At 48.5% G+C, this 18,754-nt stretch overlaps 1 protein-coding gene across 1 annotated transcript in view; it reads left to right on the forward strand.

Moving 5' to 3' along the window:
- The window catches only part of LOC149364696 (uncharacterized), a 26,737-nt gene extending 14,610 nt beyond the window's left edge, over positions 1-12,127 (forward strand). The window contains exons 2-3 of the transcript XR_016289212.1: positions 7,008-7,602; positions 11,670-12,127. The gene's annotated coding sequence lies outside the window, so the exon portion shown is untranslated. The remainder of the gene's footprint in view (positions 1-7,007; positions 7,603-11,669) is intronic.
- The last annotated feature ends 6,627 nt before the right edge of the window (positions 12,128-18,754 follow it).

The following is an 18,754-nucleotide window of genomic DNA, read 5'->3' on the forward strand; positions in this document are numbered from 1 at the left end:
GAGCTGCATTAAGGAAAGCGGTGCTCTCCATTTGCTGCAGGCAGGACACCATCAACGTTTTGTTTACCGCGCAAGTCTGAACCACAGTTACAGTGACGCTGCAGTTGTGATTCGCTGCAAAAGCAAACCACTGTTCCTTCTCGGTTGGACATCCGATAATACAGAGTGTACCATGGGCACCAAATAGCGCACTACCTAAGAATACAAAATTCGGTAGAGAATAAGTACTCTCCACTATCTCCTGTTCATGCCACACTCTGTTGACTCGATTGAATCGTACCTTTGAATCAGAAGGAAAAAAATAATGCAAGACAAGCATCGAGTCATTTCTCCTGTCGCCACTGCCTCACCAGAAAGTACGCACAGTGTTCATCTACTTTCTTAACCACTTGTAAAACACTCACATTGGTCACCAGGTGAGCGTGGAGGTTTCGATCAGTGACAAACTGCTCTGACGGCTGCACTTTTTACCTGCAAGCAATTCCCATAGTCGGGTTGTTTTCCTGTATATAGACTGCCTTCAATATTTAGTAATTGGCCTTCTGACGTGTAGTGAGTGCTTTCGCGGCATTGTAATAGCAGTGGTGAAGGATATTAGGAAAGAGATGAATCGTATTGAACTGTAATTCGTTAAACGATAGTTTAATGGGCGCTTTTTTTAACTATTACAGCTTGGCGCCTGCTTGTAGTTACTGATTTATTTCATCATGCTAGCCTTATTCTTTTAATTGTGAGCGCCTTGCTTGCACTGGTCTGCCTGTCCTTTGTCCGTGCAGCGTGGAGAGCCACCGAGTAAGCGAACTAGCTGCTCGTATCGTTTCCTTTCGCCTTGGGCGTCAAGCAAAGGCGTCACAATGATGTCGCGCTAATACTGTGCCGTATTATTAGCGTGTTGGCGTACTGAAGTAGTAGTGGGCCACTGAAAAGTATGAAAAAAAGGGCTGCTCAAAGGCTCTCTACCGAGCAAGTGCTGCCTATAGGACGGAAAAGCAGAACCAAACCACAAGAAATAGGGGCCACTATGGCCCAGTACAGCATGCCCACTCGTGCGGAGGGACGGTCTACTGACAGCGTGTCGTTTCGTAGCCATGTTTACCGACATGATGCGTCGCCCCAGAGAGATATACCTGGTAGGCAGGAAAGTACCGAGATAGGAAGCAGACTGCCTGTGCAGCAATTTCTGGGGAAATTTTGGCGCAGCTGCCACTCAAGGTTCCCACAATTCCCGCTAAAACTGAGTCTCCCGGTGGATAACTCCAGGTTTAATAAGTATTTTCAATAAGGAAGTGATTGCAGCTTTTTCGCATGGCAAACCGCATTCTTGTGGGAAGCTACTCGATAGTAGGCTGCTCAAGATGGTGCATCTAGACTGCCTGAAACTTGAGAAGGCGGCGGGCGTTCCGAAGGGCTTTCAGATACATTTCGCTTTATTTTTAAAAAACAGCCAATAAAATGGGTGCATGTTTGAGGGGTGAAGATCGTTATACATGCTATTACTATTCTTTTTTTATGTACGCTGCGTGGGAAATAAGGAATCGGACAATTAAGCCTGCAGGCCTACGATGGAGTGCGCTCTCCTGTTTAAGGCATGGACACTCTCCGTTTTAAGCAATGCCGCTGAGAGATTCCTGGAGCAATCTACTCCGGGAACGGCACTGTGTCTGCCGCCCTGTTTTTGCCTTTTTTTTACAGCAGCGCCTAAAGTGAGGGGCTCTCAAAAATTGGAGAGGACACAGAAGCTCCGCCTTAAGCCTTAAGGAAGAGTTTTCATCATTTAAATCTGCCCCACGCAACGCGCCAGAATGCCATGACGCGTCTTATAGACTGCCGTCGGGCTGCCAGTGTTATGGACCTCAGGAACATAAACACTTGAGTACAGTGGGGCCGTGCGGGGACGCTGGGGCGTGCCCCAAATTCCTGGTACAATAAAGTTTTTTTTCTCTCTCTCTCTGCTTCATCTGGAAAAAAATAAAAGTTTTATCTTGTTTTTTATGGTCTTTTCGTCAAATGTTTTTTGTGTTTATGTGGATGGAGCAGGTCAGTATTTCATCGTCGTTTCTGCACCACTATGAACAATGTTCTATTAATAGAAGTGATAATGAAATGCAAAATAAACTAATGAGCAGTAGGGAAGAGGTGATTTATGAGTTTTGTAATCATTGCACAGGATGTGATTTCAGCACCAGCCCCATTCTTCCACCGCGGTATCAGCTTAAGGCTTCTATTTATAGCTGTGGTTGCTCCGAATAAACATTGTTGAAGAAAAGGGGCTGGCAGAAAAAAATTCAGGGGCACTTGGACTGTCTCAAGTGCGTAGAGGCGAAAGCGTTTTTCGCACCACTTTGCCTATGTGACACTGGTGACGTCACCACTGGATGACGTCACACATAAGTGATGACGAAGCAATGACAGTTCACTAATTAATGACTAATTAGTGATTAATCACTCAGCACTAATTGACTGCTAATTATGGCGCTTAAGCTTCGCCTTTAGGAGTGGAACGCGACAGCGTGTTGTAGCGCTGCCAGGGAGTCCACGGAACGCCAGCATCCGTTCGGAGCGATGCCTTGCCCTTCGAACGCAACGCTTTTGAGGAAAAAAAATGGCGCTGTAATTCTCAGTCGTCTCGGTGGTGGTGGTGGTGGTGAAAGCATTTATTAAGAATGAACAGGAGGTATGTTTGGATCAGCTCGTAAGGGACCGATCCTAACAAACACTAGGTGGAGGTCCCTAGTATGGGACCCCAGTGGCGGTTGCCGCAGCCCGGGCGCGCCCGACTAAGGCTTGTTGGGCCTGTAAGTCAGACTCCTTAACCGCACCGTACAGGAAGGGAGGAAGTGGCAGTGAAAGAAGAAAGAGGGGCCGTTATGAAGAAACTGAAAATTGTATTTGAAGAAAGGAAATTACGCAGTAACTGTCTCACATATGTCGGTGGACACCCGTCAAAACCTGGACACATCTGTCGACACGGCTGCCGACACGGCTGCCGACGCGGATTGCTAACGACAGCATGAGGCAATAAAGGCTTCAGCCTTAATAATAAAATACACAGATATACCCTCCCAATGCAAAGGTCGTCCCAAGCGAGGGTCAGTTTCGCGGCTTGCGAGCTCTGAAACATTTGAGATCACGCCTTTTTTGAAAATAAAATGCAGTTTACATGATTGGGGAGAGCACAAAGCAAAAAGTACCCTTTAAATCAGTACGTACGCAACAAATGCTTTATTTTATCCACAGTATGGAAAATAACGGACAAGCGACTGGAAGCGCCGTGATCTGAAAACGGAATATCGGCAGAGTACAACGCTTCACGCATCGTCCCGCAGTGCTGCCAACCACACTTTCTTCAGAACAGAATTCGATGCCATTTCTTTTCCCGTTTCGACGCAGACAGCGTAAGGTTTCACGTGTACCTATTCAAAAGAAACGCAATGGTAAGAACAAAGCGCTGACAGGTGGCCTGATTTACAAGTCCTGCTCGCCGACGTTGGCTCGTCGCGATGTGTCTCGCATTCACCGGCACTCGCTTTTAGATGAAGCAGAGCGGGTCTGGTAGATCCAAAATATATGCGCATACTTCAAATTCTGAGTTTAGCGCAAAAGTAACCGAGGTAAGAATTTTCTGCAACGCATATTGTTCGTCAGTAAGAATGCGCCGGTTGGGGGCACTTTGAGACTCAATGCCGAATAGATTGCGCGTGCCATTCATCTTGAGTTATTCTTCTGGAATCTGCATTTCTTTCTGCACTGACGAAAGAACAATTCGACTCGACTAAAAGACAATTGTTCTTAACGTGCACTGGGATCACAAATCACACGGGCGCCTTTTGTGTTTCGCCTCCATCGAAACGCGATGGAGGCGAAACGCCAAAGGCGCCCGTGTGACGTCAGGGCACATTAAAGACCCCAGGTGGTCGAAATTATACCGGAGACCTCCACTACCAAACCTCTTTCTTTTTTCACTCCTTCCTTCCGATATTTGTGACAGCTGCTGCAGAATCACCTCCGTCTTTCGAGCTCAACTGGATAGCGTTGTGGTATTAGGGACCCCAGTGATCTATAACTGCTGAATGGAGAATTATTAATTCTGCACATATCAGTCTTAGCCTACTCTCCATATCCTTAAGGTGGAGCTTGCATGTCACTCCAGTTTTAAGCGTTGGCACTAAGTCCTCCTACACCGATTTCGCCGATCTTTGTCTGAACCCTGCTTGACCTCGAAAATCGAGCGTCGAGCAGAGCACCCCGAAACCCCTCTTCCCGGAAACGGATCTGGAAGGTATACATGGCGGCCGCTGCCTGAAAACTACGTCTCTGGAGCATCTGCCTTGGCCGCTTTCTTGTTTCACTCCCACCTTCCTCCTTTCCCTTACGGCGTGGTTCAGGTGTCCACCGAGACATGTAGACATGCTGCGCCATTTCCTTTCCTCAGAAACCAATTTACCATCTGCCATCGTAACATTGGTTTTGTTTGGTTTAGTTTGATTTATTGGGGTTTAATGTCCCGAAGCGACTCAGGCTATGAGAGACGCCGTAGTGAAGGGCTCCGGAAATTTCGGTTTGGTTTATGGGGTTTAACGTCCCAAAGCGACTGAGGCTATGAGAGACGTCGTAGTGGAGGGCTCCGGAAATTTCGACCACCTGGGGTTCTTTAACGTGCACTGACATCGCACATTACACAGGCCTCGAATTTCTCCTCCAAAGAAATTCAACCGCCGCGGCCGGGATCGAACCCGCGTCTTTCGACCACCTGGGGTTCTTTGACGTGCACTGACATCCCACAGCACACGGGCCTCAAGAATTTTACCTCCATCGAAATTCGGCCGCCGCGGCCGGGTTCGAGCCCGCGTCTTTCGGGTCAGTAGCCGAGCGCCGTAACCACTGAGCCACCGCGGCGGATTGGTTTCGTGAAATACAAAAGAATCAAAAGAATCTTGGGCGGAGTTAGCAGAGGCAGCTTTAGTGATATTGTGAACACTCAAAGAAACTGGAAGAAATAACTTTTGTAAGTCTTCTAAGCATGAAGGCGCTAGACACCGCAGCGGACACGGGACATAGAAAGAAGACGACACAGGGAGGTACTTGCAACTACCGTTGCAAGTACCGCCCTGTGTCGTCTTCTTTCTATGTCCCGTGTCCGCTGCGGTGTCTAGCGCCTTCATGTCTCACCAACTGGCCTACACAGCTACCCTCCTAAGTCTTCTAAGCAGAAACTTGCGCGCATAGAGTTTCTCACTATTACCTAGAGGGAAAGCTGGCGGCGCTGCACTTCAGCCGCCATGGACGCCCAAAGCATCATGGGGCGGTGAGCTACTTGTTGCGGAACAGTTGTATTTTTTTGGAAACACGGAGTGGCTTTACTGAGATGTTTCATTCCGAAAACGCTGTTTGTGTGTGCGCAGACGACTTTCGCGCGAGCGCAGTGTGCAAAAGCCATAGTAGTGAAAACTCGACGACACACGACGCCAATAAAAGGTTTTACTCTTCCGAAATGCCATTAAAAAACCTCTTAAAGTATCTAAACAACAACATTTTTTGTGAAAACATATTTACTTTTAAATGTGCGCCTGTTAACTACGAAATATTAGTTTTTTTAGTGTTCATCACTTGGCCAATAGGAAAGCTAGTCATCTCTTATTTTAGGCAAACTTTGCACTTAAATACTTTTCTGCTCATTTGTTGCAATCATTAGACAAGATATTGAGTGTTAGGACGTTTGCAGTTATCAAACAGCTTAATTTTTCTATTATTTTTTGGCCAAAAGTTGCAGTTCCGCAACAAGTAGCTCACCGCCCCATGATGCTTTGAGCGCCCATGGTGGCTGAGGTGGTCACGTGGGGTCTCCATGCAAACTCCCATAGACGGCTTGCCAGCTTTCCCTCTAGGTAATAGTAAGAAACTCTATGCTTGCGCGTGCATGCAGTCATTAGAAAAATGGGCCGGAGCCTTTGGACAACCACCGACAGATGAAATTATCTACAAATTTTGGGGCTCGCTGTTCCAGTAACTTGGGACCATAGCGGCCGTATTCCTCCCAAGCACGCTGGCGCGGGGAAGAGGAATGCGGTACTCTAATTTTACTATATATAAGGCGGCACCTAGCGTCCATGTACGCCCGATTTGCCTTGCGTTTGAAATTGCTGGAACGCTAGTGTTATTAATTTAATTATTATTGTCACTGTTTTGAATTATTTTTGTCTAAAAGAAAATCTCACGTCGCAGCTATGCCCCCTAGTGCGCTGAGCCCCCGGATAGCTCTATGGCCGCCGGGTTGCTGGTTGATGTGTCGATGCAATTTCTTGCGTTCTGTGATCTGCACGCCCTATAGTAAGATACAATTAAAAAAAAAACAGCAGTTGTTAACACCGGCACACGGTCCGCGGCAACCTGTATTAATTACTCCGCTGGCCAATCGAACAGCAAACGAAATGAGCTTTTTATTGTCTGATGAAATTAAGGCCTTTAATGCCTCATAGTTGTCGACAGAAGCTTGTCAGCAGAAGCTTGTCAGCAGAGGGGTGACGCTTTTCGGTTGGTGGATGCATGGATCCATCCATCCAGCCATCCATCGGTTGGTGGAAATCATAGAGAAGAAACTCTATGGGTGGAAATGGTTATGACGTCGCAGTGCGTGGAATCGGAGTAATGAGGTCACCCACAGAAATAAAAAATTAAGAAAGAATGAAAAGAAGATAAAAAGTATGAATATCAAATAAAAATCGAAATAAATTAAAATTCAAGAAACTACAAAAAAGGAAAAGAAAAAATAAAGAAATCAAAAAGGCAATAACAAAAAAATAAACCAAACTACATGAAAAATAAAAACAACAAACATTAAAAAGCAAAAAATAAGCAATAAATAAATCAATGCCAAATAGTGCGCCAGGAAAGGCTTTTGCGTTGCAGCACTTTAGAGAGCCGAAGTGGCCCCGGAATTTTTTAAACAAGCCAAGTATCAAAATAATATAGCTTGTAAATTTTCTTCCCGTGAAATGCTTCTTGTTTAGGTAACAAGAAAACTTACAACCCCGGACTACTTTTTCGTCGTGGAGGAATTCTGTGCCGCGGTCCCAAATGAGGGCGGAGCTTCACTACATCATTCCACCTTGAGCGCACGTGAATTCAGACACGTAATCACTCCTCTGTCACTAATTCGGCCTTGGCCCTTTGGAACTGCTCAACGTCAGTACAAGCTGCTCCTCTTCTGAGACTGTGAAGCCGGGATTCCGTTCCACTGCTCTGCATCGACAGTTTGGTTTGCTGAGGCGGCAGGGGACGGACGGAGGTCAGCGTCTTAGCGTCGGCGGCGGATCAGATGGCGTCGGAGGCGAAACAAGCGGACGCCACTTGTGCACTGCATGACTTCTACTATGACTTTGCCTGGCGATTGGCGTGCTTCCTGGAGCCCCTGCCTCTGAGCCGGTACTGCGCCTACTGCTGCCGGGTTTGCTCGCACATGGTGATGCTCTCCTGCTGCCACGTCACCTGCTCCGGCTGCTACGCTCAGCGTGCCATGAGGTGCTGCGTCTTGGACGCCCGGGCCTCCGCCAGCAAGCTGTCGCCGCCGTGGCATACTCCAGCCAGGACATAGTGGCTCGACACGTAAGTGGAGAATATTGAAATTGTGTCACTATGCCTTGACGTCGCACGTCGTGGTGGCTCGGTGGTCGCGTCGTTCGGGCGTTGAGCACAAGTAGCGGATTGTATCCCGAACCTGACTGCAGCCTTTCAGCGGATTTGCAGTGCAAGAACGCGCTTGTGCTGTGCGATACAAACGCTCGCTAAACCTCCCCAGGTGGTCGAAATTAATCTCGAGGCTTTAACGAAGGCCAGCTCGCAGTACATACATGTGGAACTTCTAGGCGTCAAACCTTTACTGCCTGTGCCTTGGAGTATTTACCAATGGGCTTGAATATACTCATATTTCATCAATCGTAGTTCGATGGCTTGAGTGTCGTTTATTTGGAGCGTGGGTTCTGCCGAAATGAACAAGAAAATTTCTTTATGGTTAATGGGAGTTTAACTACGAGGGACGCCTATGACGGACTATGACGGACGCCGTAGTAGAGGGCTCCGGAAATTTCAACCCTCTGGCGTTCTTTTGACGTGCACTGACGTCGCACAGTACACAGGCCCCTAGAATTTTGCCTCCATCGAAATTCGACCGCCTTGGCTGGGATCGAACCCGCGTCTTTAGGCTCAGCAGCCCAGTGTCATAGCCACTGAGCCACCGCGGCGATCGGGATTGAAATAATGTGGTGAAAATAAGAGAGACAGGCATCGTAGTGGAGGGGTCCGGCTAAATTTTGGCGATCTGGTGTCTTTTTACCTTTTGCTATCGTCGCCCATTATAGACCTGACAGGGAAAAGAGAAAGAATGAATGGTTCTAATAGGATCGGGGACGTACTGACTGCGCAAAATGCATTCTTTTCTGTCCTCATTCTCAGCCGAACCGTTCGTGCTGTTACTGTTTAGAGCCCGCGTTCTAGTAAGAGCGAATGACAGTGTGCGTTCTTTTCAGAAGATAGTTGCCAACCGTAATGCGTGCAAGCTGCGGTAACAAAACCTCGCCTCTGCGTCGCAGCCAGCGGACGCAGACTTTGAAAAAAAAAAAAAAAAGAATAGGTGCGGTTTAGCTACTGCTGCACCTGGTTAGGGTGAAAGCTATTGCGTATCGGGCAAATTTCCGGAGCCCTTCACTACGGCGTCCCTCATAGCCTGAGTTGCTTCGGAAAGTTAAACCCCAATAAACCTATATGCGGCTTGGCGTCTGTAACGTTGAGTGCGTTCCGGACACTGGATAGGCGGCGCGCCCACCGTGGCAGGTGGCAGTTAATGGTTGTCCCACGAGTTTTCGCTCCCAATGAACGCTGCGGCCTATTGCTGCAGTGCCACGTGTTTGCTACAACGTTGCCAGCGCTAACGCATGCAGCCCACCTTTCTCTCTCTCACCACACTACGTATGTACATATCTCAAAGCGCGATTCAGGCGTCCCAGGCAGCTAGTATGTGCACGTAGTATGCGCACATCATCGGAGTGTAGAACGAACGCCAACGCCAATGAACACAATGAACGACGGCGGCCTATGACTTCAGTGCCGCGTTTCTGCCACAGCGTTAATGCCAACGCATGCCCCTCACATCTGCACGACTGGGGTGTCCAGAGTCCCAGGGGGCCAGTTATGCGCCTTTGCTTTCGAGGCTGCCTTTTCATTAGTTTTGAAGCGCGACTAAGGTGTCCACTCTCCCATGGGGCCAGTTAGGCGCCGATCCCTTGCTTTGCTTTATTTGAAGGTGAAATCTCCAGACACGGTGAGTTTTGCTTTAGCTAGTGTAGTGAAGATTTCGCTTCAAAATTTGTAAATTGGTTTTTGAGGAAAGGAAATGACGCAGGTGCCGTAGTGGTCGTCTCTGGAATAATTTCGACCACCTGGGATCTTTAACGTGCGCTGTCATCGCACGGGCGCGTTTTGTAGTTTGCGTCTATCGAAAAAAAAAAATTGGCGGGGGCTTAGCTTTGGTTAAGCCTGGTAGGTTGCGAAAGCGAGCGCAGGGCCTCTAACGGAAGGGACGCGGCGCGCCGCATCTAAGGAAGGAACGCAGTGCGCCGCGTCTACAGCACGCGTGGCTACCGGCTGCTGCTGCGCGACGACGACTTGGTAGCCCGCCTCTCATCCTGATATGACGTCACGCTACGACGTCACTAGGTATGGCATGACGTCAGAGGTAATTCTAAATGTCGCGCGTGGCTACCGGCCGCCGCTGCGCGACGACTCGACTTGGTAGCCTTTCTGTCCCCCTGGTATGACGTCAGAGGTCATTCTAAAGGTCAAACATGGCTACCGGCCGCCGCTACGCGAAAGGCCGTTCATGAACGTAGTATTGCTTTCGCATTAAAACTGCCGCCGAGGCCGCGTTAAAATCCGGAAACTCCGGCTTTGTAGCCGAGTGCCCTAACCACTGAGCCTCCGCACCGGGTCTTCTCTCGCTATCGCCCCTCGTGTTCTTTACCTCACTATCCTCTCCCATTCCCTTTCAATTCCGCCTGCCGCAGCTACGGTGCTTAAGATATTACCCGCTGCGGTGTCTCCGTGGTTAGAGCGCTGGACGGCCGCGTTTTGAAGGAGGCGAATCACAAGAGACGCCTGTATGCTGTGGTTTGTCATTGTACGTTAAGGATCCCCACGAGGTCGAAATTATCCTGGAGTCCTTTACAACGGACCTTCTTCCTTCTTCTTTAACTCCCAACTGCCTCTCTTCCCTCAAAACGCTGTGGAGGTGTCCACTGGGAAGTAACAGTTGCAGTGGCATTTCCTTTCTGAAAAGAAATTTTTAAAGATAGTGCGTCGCAAACGTTTCAGCTGGCTTGGTCTTTTCGCGCGCGCGCACTCACGCACGCACGCACGCACGCACGCACGCACACGCACGCACGCACGCACGCGCACACACACACACACACACACCCACACCCACACCCCCCCCCCCACACACACACACACACACACACACACACACACACACACACACACACACACACACACACACACACACACACACACACACACACACACACACACACACACACACACACACACACACACACACACACACACACACACACACACACACACACACACACACACACACACACACACACACACACACACACACACACACACACACACACACACACACACACACACACACACACACACACACACACACACACACACACACACACACACACACACACACACACACACACACACACACACACACACACACACACACACACACACACACACACACACACACACACACACACACACACACACACACACACACACACACACACACACACACACACACACACACACACACACACACACACACACACACACACACACACACACACACACACACACACACACACACACACACACACACACACACACACACACACACACACACACACACACACAACACACACACACACACACACACACACACACACACACACACACACACACACACACACACACACACGAAATAAAAATACGGAAATAAAGGAAATAAAAATACGCGTGCACTTCGGCTTTCGCCGATCGCTGCATATCACTCCGCCAATGGAAGAGGGGCAAGCCGCCCTAAGACTGGCTGAATGGTTGGTTCACTTCTGCTACCGTCAGTGGTGAGTTCAAAGAAAGGCGAGAGCCGGGACGTTTAATCCGTTTTAAGTGAGGGAAATCGGCCGCACAGGACAATAATTGGAAGTTGCTAAGAATGCTCAGAACGTGCAGGAGGAGTTCCTGTGGTAAAAAGACGAGTTCAGATTCCTCTTTCGTGCACCTTTAATTCAGTGTATTTGTGGTTTTGAGGAAGGGAAATGGAACGCTGTCTCACTTCTCGATGAGAGCTCAGCCGCGCCGAGTGAGGAGGAAAGAAGGTGGGAGTGAAATAGAAAAGAGGGAAAGAGGTGCCCTAGTGGAGGGCTGTAATTATATACAAAGTTAATTTCAATGCGGAACCAGTGTTCCGTGCCATGCCAACATGCATGTAGTCACTGTCTGTACTGGTGATTTCGTCCATGCTTGTTTATACTCGTCGCCTGTGTCCCCAGAAGATGTGAAGGAAAACGATTCGTCGTCATTCTTCTTGCCGCTTGCAGATCCTGTGCAGCAACCTCCCGATAGGCTGCTGCGAGATATCCGGACTCTCAATTCAGGTCCAGGAGCACGAGCTCGAGTGGTGCGCCCATGGGACCGTCATCTGCTCCGGGTGTAGCTAAGCCGACTCACCCGGAGAGGCCGCGACTCACCTGGCGTCGGGCGGCATCCTCGACAACCCGTTGCACCATCGGCTCAGGACCAGGCTTGCAACACAGCGTTGGCCTCTATAGAGATCAGGGCATTTTTAATTTTTTTTTTCATGTCAAGCAGGCAGATGAGTGCTGCCTGCTTCTGGCCGTAAAAATTATTTTTGAATTACGAGACGGTAACATGCTGCCGCCTGGCGGGCACCGATGATTGGTGGATGTCTGCTAGGTACCAGGCTGGTTAAAAAGCCGTGAAGCTATTAGTTCCCGCCATTTCGCGAACGGAGAATAAAATGAAATAATTATGGTAAGACTGTAGTTGCTCTCATTACTGGCACCCGCATGCAAGAATGCTGCGATGTGTACACCCCTTTTTCTCCGGTCTGAATCTACGATCACCCGTTCTCATTACTGATTTTCCAGAGCCACGTAAAGTACCTTTTTGCTGGCTCTGACGGTGTGACTATATGAACAAAGCCTCTATCCTGTTTTTCACATAAAACAACAGTCTGTACTGGTGAATATTTTTGCGATAATCTGGTGCGGGCGCGGACACAGTCAGGCGCGAAAGCGACGTTCACCACGCGCTGTTCTGTTTGCTGGCTGCTCTTGCAATGATTTTTTACTTTTTGGCCAAGCAGGGGCAGTGCGCACTGAAACGAGAAAACTGACCCTTCTTTGGATCTTACTGGTCCTATCTTCTCCAGACTCGACAGCAGGAGCTGCCAGAAATGAGTGCATCATTGGAGTCTGAGGAAAGTCACGACTTGTATGCGTCCCTTTTGTTCCCGATAACACTATGCCTGCAGAGAGAGAGAGAGAGAGAGAGAGAATAAACTATTAATATAGAGTACGCGGGTGGTTGACCCAGCTCCGGGAAACTGCTGAATACGGCCCTCCAGGCCTGAACGATTAGCTGGCGTTGAAATGGGAGCTCTGTGTGAGCCAGCTTTGCCTTCCACTGCTGATGGCTAACCATCTGCGAACGCGGCCTGATCAGGTCGGGTGATGCCATAGCTCGTTATTCACCCTAACGGGGCTTCTCATTGCCGCGTTCTAATTACCAAGAGGATGCTAGCATTGAAAAAAAAAATTAAGTACTTGTGAATCTTCACTAGGCATTTTCTGAGGCAAAAAGGGAAATTAATTTACTTTTTGGAAAAAGGCAGGGGATGGCAACGAGCATTCAAGACAGCAGTCGAGCTGTAAGTTTATGCAGGGTGAGAGGAAGTCTTTTGCTTTTCTTTCTAGACCCTTTGGTCGTGAGCGCTGGCGCAAGGGCTCTACTAAGGGTCAACCAATGCAATACAAGCAGCAGCCTTGTATGTCTGCGCGACATTAGGCCTATTCCGACACGCTTGTGGACATTTTGTTCGGCGTCGTTTCTCACAAGCCGCCTGCCACAAACATTCCGCAACCATGCGCTCCGCACTACTTCGTCGGAAGAGAATATTTCGACGGAAAACCGAGACCAGACCGGCGGGTGCTGGATTGCGGTGGTGGTGGTGCGAAAACTTTTATTTGGTACACCAAAAACTTACCACGCAGGGTAGAGCTCCAGTGTGTGCCGGCTCACTCTGGGAATCAAGGAAACGAGGCTGCCGATAAATTGGCCCGAGGTTTGATTTGCCGGGCTCAGGACGGCCTCGATCCAGGTTTCTCGAGAGAACGGGCGCACACCTTTGCAGAGCTCACGCAAATGCCCCGCTTGGACCGTCGGACTTACCCTCCTCCACACCCCTCCCTTACCCATTCCCAACAGATCCTCTGGAGACGCCTCCAGACCCGCTCTCTCTCATCGCCTCAGCTGCTATCCCACTACTGTGGCACCTCCCCTGCATGCACCCTGTGCGGCAACCCTCACGCCACACTCTCCCACATCCTTTTCGGCTGCCCTGCTGATCCTCCCCCGCAGGGACAGCCCGCGTTATCAAGTTGGGAGGACTGGGAGGTCGTGCTCTCGTCTCCGGACCCGCCATCGCAGCTTGCTGCGGTGCTTAGGGGTGCCGACGTCATGGACAAACACCACATGAACGTTCCGACGTAGAGTGGGACCGTGCGGTGGTCCAGGGACCCAAGGGGGGTCTAAACAGACTTGTCATAATAAAGTTTTTTTCTCTCTCTGGTACAATAGAGTTTTGGAGCCACAGCGTGGCCCGGTACATGGTCGGCGTCTCTAGCCCGGGACACCGCATGACGAGGCCCCGTCTCTCGCCCGTCTCTCGCCCGTCTCACCAGAGCCCTTTGGGACTCAAGCGAGGAGCATTTGAGGAGGGCAGTCTCCCATTCCTCTCGGGAAGGGGCAGGGGAAGGGGGGAGGTGAGGATTTTGAGTACATGCCCACACCATGTGGAAGACATCACAGGTCTCTCCACAGTGCGGGCATCGCCCATCCGTCTTAGGATCGTAATGTTTCATGATTGCAGGACACAGTAGAGTACCTGTCTGCAGGCGCCTTAAAGTTCGCAGGTATGGAGAGAGGCCAGTGACGAGGCCAGTGATATGGGCCTCAGGTTGTCCGTATTCACGTTCTTGCCTGTATTAGGGATAAACGTCACAAGTGACGTTTTTCATTCGGGAGGGAGTGGACGCCCGCCTCGGATCTGGTTGATGTATTCTAATAAATGGAGGTAGGCTGAGTCCGGTAGGTTCGCCAACAGGCTCACTGTTATGTGATCCCGTCCCGGAGCCGTACGCCGGCGCATTTTTGCTAAGGCCGCCTTAAGGTTGTGCAACTCAAAAGGGGCATCGAGTGTTTCATCAGGCCTGCCAGAGTACATGTACTCAGGCCCAGGCGGGTCCTCCGTACGACAGAGAGATCTGTCGCACAGAGTGTCCGGAAGTTGCGCCGTCGTACCTTGATACCCTTGCAGAGCCCGCCGAAGCTGCTTTTGCGTCTCCCCTCTCGTTTGGGAGGGGTCGATTAGACTGCGAAAGAGACGCCACGTCCCCTTCGAGCTCATCTGATGAGCTGCGGCGTCGCAGCGTGCTATCCAATTTGAATATGAGAGCTCGGCAGCATACGCTGCAGCAATAGACCGGCAATAGACCCCTTGACAGTTTTTGAGTGAGCGGAATCAAAAGGTAAAAGCTCTTCCTGTGCCCTCGGACCGTACTCCCAACATACATGATCAACCCCTAGAGTAAAATTGACGTCTAAAAACTGCAACGAACCTTGTAAAGGGAGTTAGTGCGTAAATCTCAATCCCCTCCCGTTCTGCTGAAAGATCTCCAGGATGCTACTACTGCGTCGGTGCAAGAAATGTTGTTTAATTTTTTCTGTATGTTGGGAGTACGCTCCGAGGGCACAGAAGGAGCTTTTACCTTTTGATTCAGCTCACTCGAAAACTGTCAAGAGGTCTATTGCCGGCCTATGCCAGAGGGCTTCTCTCTCGAAGTCGTGCCCGCATGCTATGCAGTGTAGCTTTAATAAGCAAGTACACCGGCTACTTACGGCCGGGTTCCCCTGCGCGGTCATTGTTTCTGTGGCCGAGGCCCTACTTCGGATTACCAAGCAGGTCATGTTCGCCGAAGCGCACGTACTGGAAAGGAACTCGTTTAAGCCAGTTGTGGTTCCGTATATATTCACAAGGTTGCTCATCATGTGAAGAAAGTGGCAGGCCGACACGGCGTTGCTGTGGTGTTGTTCGCACCGAAGAAACTCGCCCAACTTTGCTCACGCATTTCGTGCGCGGAAAAGAAGAGTGGCTGCAGGAAGAATTGCACTAAAAAAAAAGTATGTCGACTGCTGTTACAGTGTCGTTTACGAGATACCTTTGACCTGCGGTAGGGCTTACATAGCCAAGACAGGGCGGTGTGTCAATGACCGGGCGGGGGAACATTTGCGGGCGTTAAGGGGAGGAGGGACACATTTGGCAGACCATTGTGCGAACTGCAGAGCGTGCGAGCCGCGGCTAAAGGAGATTAAGATACTTGGCAGAGGCGGTGATAAGACGGCACGTGAATTATTAGAAGCCTTTCACATCAGGAAGAGGGGGCATGGCTGTGTGAGTGACACGTCAGTTAATCTTTTGCAGGCAGAGTACAGGTATCTTGAGCACGTATTGTGAACTGACGATGTGTTTCTTTAGTGCGCATGTCTCGTTATATGTATATATTTTTGCTCTCTTACCTGCGAATAAATCAGATGAAGTAAGCGCCTGTCCTGTGTGTATCCTCCTCTTGTGTGCGTGTTCTTGTGCGCTTAAATTCATTTCAAAATAAGCTATGCACCATCTAGCCCAAACAGAAGTTTTGTCTAATTGGCTTCTCTTAAATTTTTTCTTGGGCGCTGGCCCTTTTTATTTTCAATTGGTTTTGCCTGCGATAATCTCTGGTTCGGTGAAGGCTTCCTTTCCCATCATTTTTTTTTTGCTTTTTGAATATATTCGTTCAAAGCTTTACAATGAAGGGATAATGGATTTCCATCCGTTTTCATTTACTGTGTTTCATTGTCGCATCTGCAGCAATACCCTTTGCTTTCTTGGGGTACAGATTGTTTTATGTACCAGGCAGCGCTTTCATCTATTTTAGTAGAATGGCTTCCGGGGACGCGTGCATGTATTTCTTATTTTTTCCTTTTGTTTATTACACTATGCGCAGACAAAAACTTTGTGGCGTAGCTGGAAAAAATTCGTTTGTTTCTTGAGCCGGTTCTTGGCGTGAGAAAGAAACTTGTTCCGGGCACTGTCAGCAGTTACTTTTTGTTCTGTGAATAACATCACACAAGCTGGCACATCGTTGTCGATTCAGAGATAATATTCTAGCCATAAATGTAATCTTACTACACGACTAACCTGTAAAAATATATGGTACATCTCTGCTGGCTTTCTTTTGCTTTCTGTGCATTTTGTGCTTCATGTTTAAGCAAGAAAAAAACGACAAGACTTGAGAAATAATAACGTAGAATTTCTCAACAGACATTAAACTCCGCGAGTAGAAACACTGAAAGGCAGTTAACACAACCTGACATAAAAAACAAACAAAAAACAATGGCTTCATAAAACTGTTTTAATGAACCCTTTAAGCTGCCCATGCGTCATACCTTCTCTTTAGCTCTGTCCACTGGACATGACACTGTCAGGGTATGCGCTCAAGCTTGTAACATGCATAACATCCACAAAGATATTGTTGCGGGCATAGTACCCTGTCTTGCATATTCAGGGCACTGGCAATGCTGAGCGGCTTCTGTAGCGAAAGAGGGCCAGTTAAAGCGGTCTCCGTTGCTTTCTTCTGAATGACGTTCATTATGTGGTAATCTGAAATAACTGTCCTCTTTTGGCTGTCCCTCAAAGACGGACAAAAATATGTAACGCAGTCTTGGCCCCGACGTGGTTAGACGGCCTTTCCGGTGAACGAGGAAAAAGACAAGGAAAACCGTTGCAAGATGGGGGAACCTCTGCAAAAAAACAAGCAAAAAAAAAAATCTCAAAATCTCTCTATGCACCCCTCTTCTTGGCCGATCCCCCTCTGTGGGTATGCGCCATCCTATGAGGTGAACAACAACAACAACAACCTCTGCGAAGAGACTTGGCCGTGGTGAGTACCGGGGTTGGGTCCTTGTTATCGGAAGCGACGTTAATCCTGAATTACGGTGCCTCATTCACAAATACAACGGCACGCAGTAGACAGGGAACCTTGTTAGTGGTGGCGGAACTCGCGTCCCGGCAGAGAAGCTCTTGTCATGGACGTAGAGAGATTTCACGTAGATGGCTTTTCTGCGTACAAGAGTTTTAAGGTGCTGCTCCGTCTATATGCGCGCACGCTTAATTAGTACCTGGTGCAGTATCGTGCACTATTACTAAACCGATTGCATGTACAGAGTGTTTCACCTAAGATTTTACACAATTATTAAAATTAGGACTTTTGAGTTAGAATAGCGCTTTTTTAGGCATAGGATTGTCAGCGGTGAAGTACATCAGAATACAGTAGGGCGTGCTAACTAGCACACTGGTTAACTAATAATGAATATTTAACTTTTCAGCTATTATCGTTAGACTCCTTAATTATTGAGAAGCTTGTAGCCCACCGTAAGTAATAGCCATATCAGTTTTTAGAATTTCAAAAAAAAAAAATTGTTGCCTTCAGCGCTGTGGCCGAAAAATTTTGCCAATATTGCGCCAAAATACATGCGTTTTCTAGAAGCTTGCAGGCAAAGCAACCGCTCCAAGGCACCTAACTCATCGAAATAGCCAAAATTTGTTGGGCCACAGCACTCCGGGTAACAGCGTTTTCGAAAGTCTAAAAAGTGATATGGATAATACTTACGGTAATATACATGCCTCTAATAATTAAGCAGCCTAAGGGTAATGATTGCTAACTATTCAATATTAGTTAACTCTTCTGATAGTTAGCACGCCTTCGCTGAATTCTGATGTACTTCATCATCATCATCATCATCATCATCATCATCATCATCATCATCAATCGTTATTCTGATGTATTTCATCGCTGACAATGCTATGCCGAAAAAATCGCACTTCTAACTCAAAAAGCCTATTTTTAAAAGTTGTGTAAAGTTTTAAGTGAAATACCCTCTATATTAAATTACATTCCTGAGCAGGAAAAGAGCGGAGATCAGAAGGCAGATTTACAGCCACTGTTTACTTTCCTCCAAGTCGCATGCGCATGTCTGCTGACCGCTTCAGTTGCCCAGTTTAGGGCATACCATCTTCTCTGCGTTACCCGAAAATCGATGGAACGAACCCCGGATCTTAGCCTGCGCGATTGCAAACAGCGGGTATGAAAATTTCATTTGTACAGCTTGCATTGCGGGCTTCCCTAGGTAACACGCCGGTTGAATTTATTCCAAATTCTATATTCCCCAGCACTCCTTCTGGAAGACTCTACGATAAATGGTGTGAGTTCGCACTCCTGGCATAAATGAACAATCTGATATGAAGTTCATGTGCATCTAGGCTCGTCCCACATGAGCACAC

This window comes from Amblyomma mixtum, chromosome 2, assembly GCF_055824585.1.
Source record: "Amblyomma mixtum isolate Tamu chromosome 2, ASM5582458v1, whole genome shotgun sequence".
Taxonomy (NCBI): domain Eukaryota; kingdom Metazoa; phylum Arthropoda; class Arachnida; order Ixodida; family Ixodidae; genus Amblyomma; species Amblyomma mixtum.